Source organism: Pleuronectes platessa, chromosome 21 (assembly GCF_947347685.1).
Source record: "Pleuronectes platessa chromosome 21, fPlePla1.1, whole genome shotgun sequence".
Classification (NCBI taxonomy): Eukaryota; Metazoa; Chordata; class Actinopteri; order Pleuronectiformes; family Pleuronectidae; genus Pleuronectes; species Pleuronectes platessa.
In genome coordinates, this window is record NC_070646.1 from 15,966,146 (window position 1) to 15,975,538 (window position 9,393).

A 9,393-nucleotide genomic window follows, 5' to 3' on the forward strand; every position below is an offset into this window, starting at 1 on the left:
AAACTTTCTTCCACCTTTGAATGTCCCATGTTTGGTGCTCCCTTGCAAAGTCTAAACGGGCAATTATGTGGCGTTGAAGGAGATGTGGCCTTTGAAGACGTTTCTTGTTTTTGAAGCCCTTCCTTCGCAGATGCCGTCTGATGGTTATTGGGCTGCAGTCAGCACCAGTAATGGCCTTAATTTGGGACGAGGACCCTCCCGTGTCTTGACGGACAGCCATTCGGATCCTCCGGCTAAGCGCCGGTGAGATTTTTTTGGGTCTACCACTTGATTTTTTTGTTCCATAACCCTGAGGATCTTTTAAGAAATGCAAAATGTATGTCTTACTGCGTCCAACCTCAGCAGCGATGGCACGTTGTGAGAGGCCTTGTTTATGCAGTTCAACAATCCTACCACGTTCAAAGACGGTGAGCTTTTTTGCCTTTGCCATCATGAGATCTTCACAGTGTGTCCAAATTTTTGCACAGATTTTGGCTTTTAAAGGCTGTGGTCTTAAACTTTTGATCAGCTGATGAACAGCCTATTTGAGTTAAATTGTTGTTTTCAATAAATTGCCTGCTCACAACTTTTGGTCTCTTGTTCCCATTTCTTCTTTTTGCATTTTGAAGCTCTACTTAGAACCTTCCTAAGATCCAACAGTGCAAAATGCAAATTCATGCAATTTTTTAACTGGTCTTAAGATTTTGATCAGGAGTGTAATTGCAATATGTGATAATGTGATTTCTTTCATGTCATTGTGGTGGGTGTTTTATATTTGTATTTGCTGGTAATTTCACTGTCATTTATTACTTCTGGTGTGCAAATAAACATCGTCTGTGTTTGCGTAAATCAAGGTTTTAATACAGTTCCTAAATGTATGTTTTTCATTTCCATTCTAAATATATATATATATATATATATATATATATATATATATATATAATATATAATATATATTTAAAATTAAATGAAAAAAATATGTTTGTTTACGCTATACGTGTTTTAATTTATACTATATGCTAGAATTTTTGGTTTTCTTTTGAACAAATACTACACAAATTTCTTACATAGGTTTTTATTGTATAGCTTTTATCTCCTTAATATCTTGCTTTAAATTTATTTTACTTCATTCAAACCGTTTTTTTTTTATATCTCTTAAACATCTTTGGTCCCTTGTGTTCTAACATTTCAATGTCTTATCTCATCCTTTCTGCTGTGAATCATACAATAAAAGCCGTCCTAGATAAGATGCAGCCAGTTTGAATGAATCTCCACTGGGAGTCCAACGTGTCACAGATGTCGGGAGCCTAGAGAAGATACAAACATTTACTACAGATGCCGGTGTGACGATACTACATTTTATATTAATAATTAGATAGCATATACTTTATTCTGTTTTCAATGTATTCAATTTAAAAAGCAATTCCCCCCAAACCCAAACAGCAAGTTTTTTTTTTCTCATAAAAACTCCTGCATAAATACACGATTTATCTTTTGGGTCACCACATTTGGGACCTCTACACAGGATCATCCTATGAAAAAACAAATAACTGGTCACAGCAAACGTTTATCGCTCCACAAAACATACAGATAATGGCCACCAGGGAAATGACTGTGTTGGGTCAGACTGTCTGACTGGTCTTATCTTTATGCCAACATTCTGCTTATATGAGTGTGTCTAAGAATGTTCAGCATATTGTGATATTTCCTCTAAATACAAGCTGTAGATATGAATAATACTGTGCAGGTTTATGTGTGTGCGTGTTTGTGTGTGTGTGTGTGTGTGTGTGTGTGTGTGTGTGTGTGTGTGTGTGTGTGTGTGTGTGTATGTGATGGAGTGACGGGTGTGTCTTTGTGTGTTCGAAGGAGGCTGTGGAATTGCAAACGCTTGTCCCATGAGATGAAAAGTCATCATTCTTTCCTCCTTGCCTTCCCCCTTCTTTTGACCTACACCACCCTATTACACATGCCCACTCACACGCACACGCACACACATACACACACACATAAACACACACACCAGCTCAGCAGTTTCATGCTGCTGTAACCCCAGAAGTGATACAATATGGTTGTTCAATTTCAGCCCCCTTCACATTCATCGAACTGAAATCGTCATAATTGATATCAGCGATGTGTGTGTGTGTGTATGTGTGTGTGCTTGAGCATGTCACTCCTACAGGACCCCACAGATAATCAATATCAGGTTGCAGTGTCCACAGTGGATTGATGTGACACACACTGTTAGATCGTGCATCCTCCTGATCTGAGGCTCTCTGTCACCTTCAGCCTGATCTATGGTGCCACTGTGGGAGGAGGAGGAGGAGAAGGAGGGGGGAGGACTGGAAGCTCATCGAGGGCCAGCATACTGCTCAACTCCCTTTCTGCCCCAAAGTCAAAGAAGAGAAAACTCAGGCGACGAGCAGCGCTTTAGATCCCGGCCACATGGGGGTGACCTTGCGGCGTCCTTGATAAACGATCTCAGGTGTCTCATGTGCCGCCTGTGTTTATGAATATGCAAGGACGAGCGGTCGAGGCAGAGCAATAAATGTTGGAGGCGTGTCGTCGTCGCAGCAGGGTTAGTTTGCATAGTCAGTCCAGGGGATAGGGTGTCACAGTGGGGGGGAGTCAGGTCAAACCCAGCGATGGGTAGTGTGAAAGTCGTAATTTTTATATGTGATTTATTTCTTTGCGTTTACATATTTATTCATCAATAGGAGGTTGGCAAAGAATTGTGCTATTTCCCAAAAGCAAGGCGCTTTACACAAAGCACATTTACACTTGGAGCTTCACAGCACGGTCATGCACTGTGTCTAAATTCAGTCTTAGGATCCTCTGAAGTCCACAAACAGGTCGGCAAGTTCAGTTTTATTTTAAAAAGGTCCTCCCGATGGAGAAATGCTTGTTTCCTGCCTGCAGCACATGCAGAGTATCCTTGGTAGGACTCTCGCTCTATCGCATGCTCCATAAATCACAGGTCGGTTGTTTGATGGTGCATTCAGGTGATAGTGCTCAACGTGTTAAGCTGGGAACTAGCATGAGAATATCAGTCTGTGGTGCATTGGCTAAGTAACTACAGGCTTGGACAGATGACACCCGCTGTAAGTTAGCACACCATGAAAATGTACTGCTCCAGCCTGGATATGTTCATAAATACAAGTTATATAGATTTGATCGATTTTACCCATAGACTATAAAGATTGACGCTGCGTCTCCGCTTAAGCTAAAATATTTCCGATAAGAACGCTGCCATCTTGTGCTGAAGACGTTCTGAAGTTGGTACAGTAGCATTTGAAGCCTTGGTATTGACCTAATTAATTATTATACTTGGTGTTTGTTTTGGCTTGAGTTCAAAATTGTGATTTATTTTTCTACCACTTTACCTTAGAGCTATTCAGAATTTATTAGAGCTGAAAAATTATTTGATGCAATTGATAAATCATTACTTTTGCTTTCTAGAAATTAATCCAAAGTGTCCTGGATATGATAGATGCCTAAGACATCATGCGGAGCATGCGCGGTAGAGATCAGGGAATGGAGCAGTATCAGGGTCCCACTGATACAATCACTCGACCAATCACAAGCCTCAATCATGACGTTTTACCCAGTTTATATAGCATCAAATAGCTAAATAAAACCAAACTTACAGGACAAACGGATATTTGAACACATAAGTGTGAAAATGACAGAAACCAGAACACTACATTGATCATCAATCACAAAGTGCTTTTGCGGACAGAGATCATTTTATTTTGAAAACACTATCAAATGAAAACGTTGTTGTATGGATGTAGCCTCAGACGCTTTGGCTTCACTTTTGGGGAGCAGCCATGTCGGCCATCTTAAAATACTTCCAATGTTTTTATAAAATGCTCCTGTAAAGGACCAACCCATTGGATATACAGCAACAGTCCCAACTGCTAATTCAACTGCTTTCTCAGCCCATGTTTTAAAGCAGCCCTGAGATTTAAACCAGCAGTCTTTCCGCTCAAACCTGCAGTTTGTTCCCTCTTGCTGATATAGAGGAATCAAAGAATAAAGGGGATTAAAGAATCAGTTTAGAACTGATGATGAACTACAGTCTTACAAAGCACTTTTATTAAAGTGTAATTTTGATATCATTACTCTGTATTCCACAGTATTCTGGACACACTTTTCTTGAATTATCTAACAGGCTCGCCTGAATGAAGATGAGCAGTTTATGTGGCTCTAAAATACCTTGACTTCATTTAGCTGATTGGATTTTACGTTCATCACTCTCTCATCTGCATGCTGGAGATGTCATTCGCGAAACAAATTTCCAATATGAATAGAAAGAAGACTGTTGTGTAGCTTCTGTTTGATTAAAAGTGCCTGGCAGGCCTCGCAGTGAAATACGAATCTCAGAGTGCGGTGGAGAAATCTTAAGGTCACTGCAGGTAAGTCACTTCCTTTCCTCCCTTGTTTCCTCTCTTCATCTTCTTTTCTCATTCCGCTCTGTCGTTGCCTCCTCTATCTCTGTTGATTCATGTCTGCGGTGAATGAGTCTGAGCTGTAACTAACACACAGACTGTGACAGATGCTCGATAGACAACTCATCCCTCTCACTCTGTGCATTCATTTACATAAGCACTCTATCGTCACTGACAGTGGCATGCACAGACCTGAAGAACACACACTAGCACACACACACACACTAACACACACGCACACACACTCATCATATATACAGTTTGAAAGAATGGCAGTGCTTTCATATAGTTTATATTAAAGCTGCACAATCGCAGATGTTGCTTATTGCAGCTGCCATCTTGGAGCCCCGTCGGCTATCATCTGATGATATATTGGCAACAGTCAGTATTTTGAGGCTTCTAGTGTAGACAGTAGATATCCAGGCCTCCCCTGAATCCTGCAGACAATTTGTTGCTGTTGTGAACGCGTGTGTCCAGTTTGGTTGCCAGCTCTCTAGGGTTCCTCTGCTTGACATGTCTGACCAATCTTTGGACAAAACATTTACTCAGAAAAACCTGATCATTCAATATCGATCATGGTCTTTCAAACCACTCTGAGTTAATCTGTATCTCTCATAAACTGACTCCAATTGAGTGACCACTCATCAAGTGCAAGTACAACTGGAATTGCACTGAGTAGAGTGCAAACAGTACAGTGCCTAGAATACCCCCTACCTTTATGAAAACACATTTAAATTAACTAAACCCCAATTATTATTTCGATCTGCAACAAATTGCCCTCGTAAGTTTCAGTGCCCGAAACGTGCCTGACTTTTTCAACCATGAATTATTCTTTGACAAAATTAGCGAAAATTCACAGTTCAGCCTCTTGATCCCAAATCTACCTTCCCTGACCCACAACACATCCTTCCACCAAGATTTGTGGTAAACCATCCAGTAGTAAGGTGTAAAAATTAGCTCAGTCACCATTGGACTGTTGCAGAAAAGCTTTCATCAGTACATCACGTATTAGTTAGGTCGGGTAACTACGTACCGTAACTCTTTAGTTGACCCTTGCTATTGCAACACGAGAGATGATGTCATTTTTGGCAATGGTGGAACTGGTGACTACTTACAGACTCTACAAGTACGTTGTAGCACACTGCTCTTATCAAATCATTGTCTCCTCTGGTAACATTTCTCTACATCAGACTGATATATAGTTCGGTGTGTAAATTTATAGGTAAAGCACTGGTCTGAGTGTATTTTATGAAAATATTGCATTAAATGCCACTAAACACATAAACAGATATGTGATGATGCCTTTCTCTCTGCAGGGAGACTCACTCTCTTCTGCTGGAGCCTCTCAGACCAGTGAAGAATGGTCGAGACTCCAGAGGCCATTTGATATTTGGCTTTTCTGTGTTTCCCACTTTTGACCCAATTATCTGGTTTGTGGACAAACTGCTCACTTCACACACAGACGCACACAGAGGTGTCCACTGTCTAACTCGAAGAGGACACTGCTCATCACTTCTAGTCCACCTTCATCCTTCTGCCATGGGACACACTGTTTGACCACTGCCGCGGCCCATTGGCTTCCCTGCAGAACCTTGTTATCTCTGTTCCTCCATGTTTCCCATCACTGATGATGTCTGTTCATTGTGCCTGATTATGATCATCTTTAAGGACTCACAGCTCTAATGCATCTCATTCGGTGACATGGAAGCTTTTATTGAAGGCGAGAGAATACATCTCCACTGGAGACTCGTTTTGGAATGGTGTGTTTGTGTGTGTGTGTTTCTGTATTAGGCTACCTTTGGAGACAAATTTAAGACTAAAAACTAGTCAATTGGGGACCGGTTGTCCGCTTGGAGAAAGATTTGGGGGTCAGTGACATAGGGTGATAGCATGCACTGTTCATTGTGGTTCAATTTGCTTGGGCTGCGTGTAATATCAGTTGAGAAAAAGCTCAGATTTCCAGTGGCAACAAATGCATCATCCAAACAAATCGCACTTCAGAGCAGACCCAAGCGCAGGTGCCCAATCATATCAAGTAAAATGCTAATACAGGTCCCGTCTGACATCAAACGTCAGGATGAGCCTGGAGAGAGGAGGCAGAGGCAGCTGGTGAACCTGTCGTGTGTTCATCTGCTGGAGGAGTTTATTTTCCCTTACTTCGTTTACCGTTACACGAACAGCTAACTTTACGAGTTGTGATTGGCTTTTATGATTACGACAGTTGCGCCATCACCAAGTGTCAGGCAAGCCCACCATCAAGCGTAAAAGAAACATGTGTATGTGGGGTTTTAGTATCCAAGAAATTAATGTAAGTCTATGTCAAGTCCTCAAAGGTGATCTATGTCAATGTGTGTGTGTGTGTGTGCGTCGTGCATGTCAATGCTCCATAAATATCAACGCGGGTTGTAACGAGGTTTGTAACAAGAGTGCATCCCTGGCTGTGTGTCAGTCACTCACCCTGTCATTGCTGAATGTCAGAGCTTCTCTGCGTAATATACTAATCCCTGCTCAGGTAGAAACTCATTCTCCTTTAAATGTGATTTACGGCTGACAATAATGTCCAGAGTGCATCACTGACTCGTTACCTCCCCGGCTAATGGAGACGCTCTCCGCTGTCTTCCTCTGAGCCAGTTTGTGGGAGCGTCATTACTCCTTTTGCTCCAGCTCAGGCTTTTAGAGCATCGGCTCAACACATATCATTAATCAACCCTAAACATGCTGTAGTCACTGCTGCTGCAGGCTGTCAGGGGACTGCAGAGAGGGCGGAAAAAAATCGGCACCTATTTGATGAGATATTGGCTTTAGAGATCTTGACTATAACTGTTCCCTTGAGGCAAACTTGCTTGCACTCACCATTTCCATATATACATTGATAATAGGGAACGAAGAAAGAGACCCCTCCCCTTAGCAGTGACTGTTGTAATGGGATTTTTAATACATAACACGCAAACAATTATCTTCTGGTTCATACAATTCATACCTAGCTGCGGCTAGGGACCAGAGAACTCTCGTCACTTTGTCAGACTCGAGTCAATGGCCCTGAACAATTACAAGTCACTTCCTATATCCAAGTAGAAGCTCCTCCTTCCATAGAGGAAGAAGAAGAATGTTCATCCAATCAGCTCTCTGCATTGTTGTGATCAGGCTTAGATTTGGTCACCTTCAATCTGAATGAGGACCCCTTTGAAGTCTCACAACACAATGACATCACTCGTCTGCTCAGTCTCCAAAACCTGTTTCTCTCAGTGAAACCCCCGTTCTCTCAGACCCCCGTTGTCTGCTCAGTTAACACCTATAGTCACTCTGTTGCAGACAGTAAGATGGCCCCTGCTGTGAAAACCCTTTTGTTTCAGCAGCAGGCCCAAGAGTCTCCAGCCAATACACATTTGAGCAGAGGATGTGCAGTCTAACTGCAGAACCACATCTTGTAATAATATTCTCTCTATATATAGTTGTCATTCTTTCATTAAACTTATCTAAATACAAAATGTGCCATCACACTGTCCAATCAATTATTTTATAACAGTAACCAGGGTCATCAGCCCTTTGGAGTTGTGGATGAGATATCTATTGAATGAGATTATATGGGGAGGTGCAGTAAGAGATATATTCTGGATAAGCTGTAGTTACCTTCTCCAATGCAAACTTCAATCATTAACATGCTCAGCTAACAAACCTAATACCTACTGCAAATAAGCTTTACCAAAGAGTATCATTAACTAACTGGAATATCACTCAGTAAATCATCAAATCCCCTTAAATTCAAACGAAGCTGCCCACAATCTCACCCTCATGTACATTAGTCCCCTAAATATGCCTTGATTCTCATCAAGATCCATGACAACTGCTAAAATGTTGAAAAATGCTGTATCTGGCAATGTAAAAAAATTTAATTTGCCCCCTGATGCAACTCCGCACTGACATTTAAAGTATAATTTCACTTATAGGATTTGGCAGAGGTGCCTCTTCCTGGAAATTCAAAAAAAATCTTTTAAAATGCATTATTGGGAGGCGGGGCTAGCACACGGCTAAGACACATCTTTTATTAGCGGGTTAACCTATATATATAGAAATGTCATGATGTAGAGAAGTAGCAGACGATTGATTCTATGTAAGCATTGGCCCTGAAAGGTCCAAGACAGTTGGAAAACGCAGGGTGCTGTTATGAGCCATAATTAAACAATAAATGTAGATTAATTAAAAAAATGTGCTAATAAATTTGATATTACCACCATCGTTAATGCTTTTCATCAATGAATTGTCATACAATTTAATGAACAGCTCAAAGAACACATTTATGTGCAGTATTAGTGTCTGTAGTATTTAATGGGTTCTTTCCTGGCCCATACCACATTCTTCTACCAAGTTTTGACTGGGAATTAACTAGCATATCCTCTGTATAGTATCTCAGCAATGTCTGGAAGTCTGCATGTTATCTGATTCAAGAACAGATCATGATAACAGATTTGCTTTTATAACTGGACAATAAAGATGCAATAAGATGTATTTAAATTACACATTTCATCACATTATTTACCAAAACTATTAGTCCGTAATAAAACCATACACAACAAGGAAAATACGTCTGTTTGCAATAATTTAATACATATTTTATAAAGAATCAGTAATGTATCGCATACGTGCCATGTGGATCAGTGGCCCAGTTTTCAACGAGCTGGTTTTGTGAAGAAAGAATCTCTTCCCCCTCCTTCCACTCAGCTTTTTTCTGTTTTTTTGGAGGTTAAAGGGAGTCTCAGGTGCTGGGGAGCATTCGCCAATTACACAGCAGATAGGAGTGTAACAGGAAAGAAAGGACAGTTATGGGACTTAGAGGAGAAATCAAAGCCCGGCTGTTGCAAGGTGGCGTGGCCAAAGCCAGATGGAACAGAGAGGGATTATGCCTCTGAGACTCTGTTGTATGCAACAGTGATATACTATACAGCTGGAGATATCAGCCGAGGGTGAG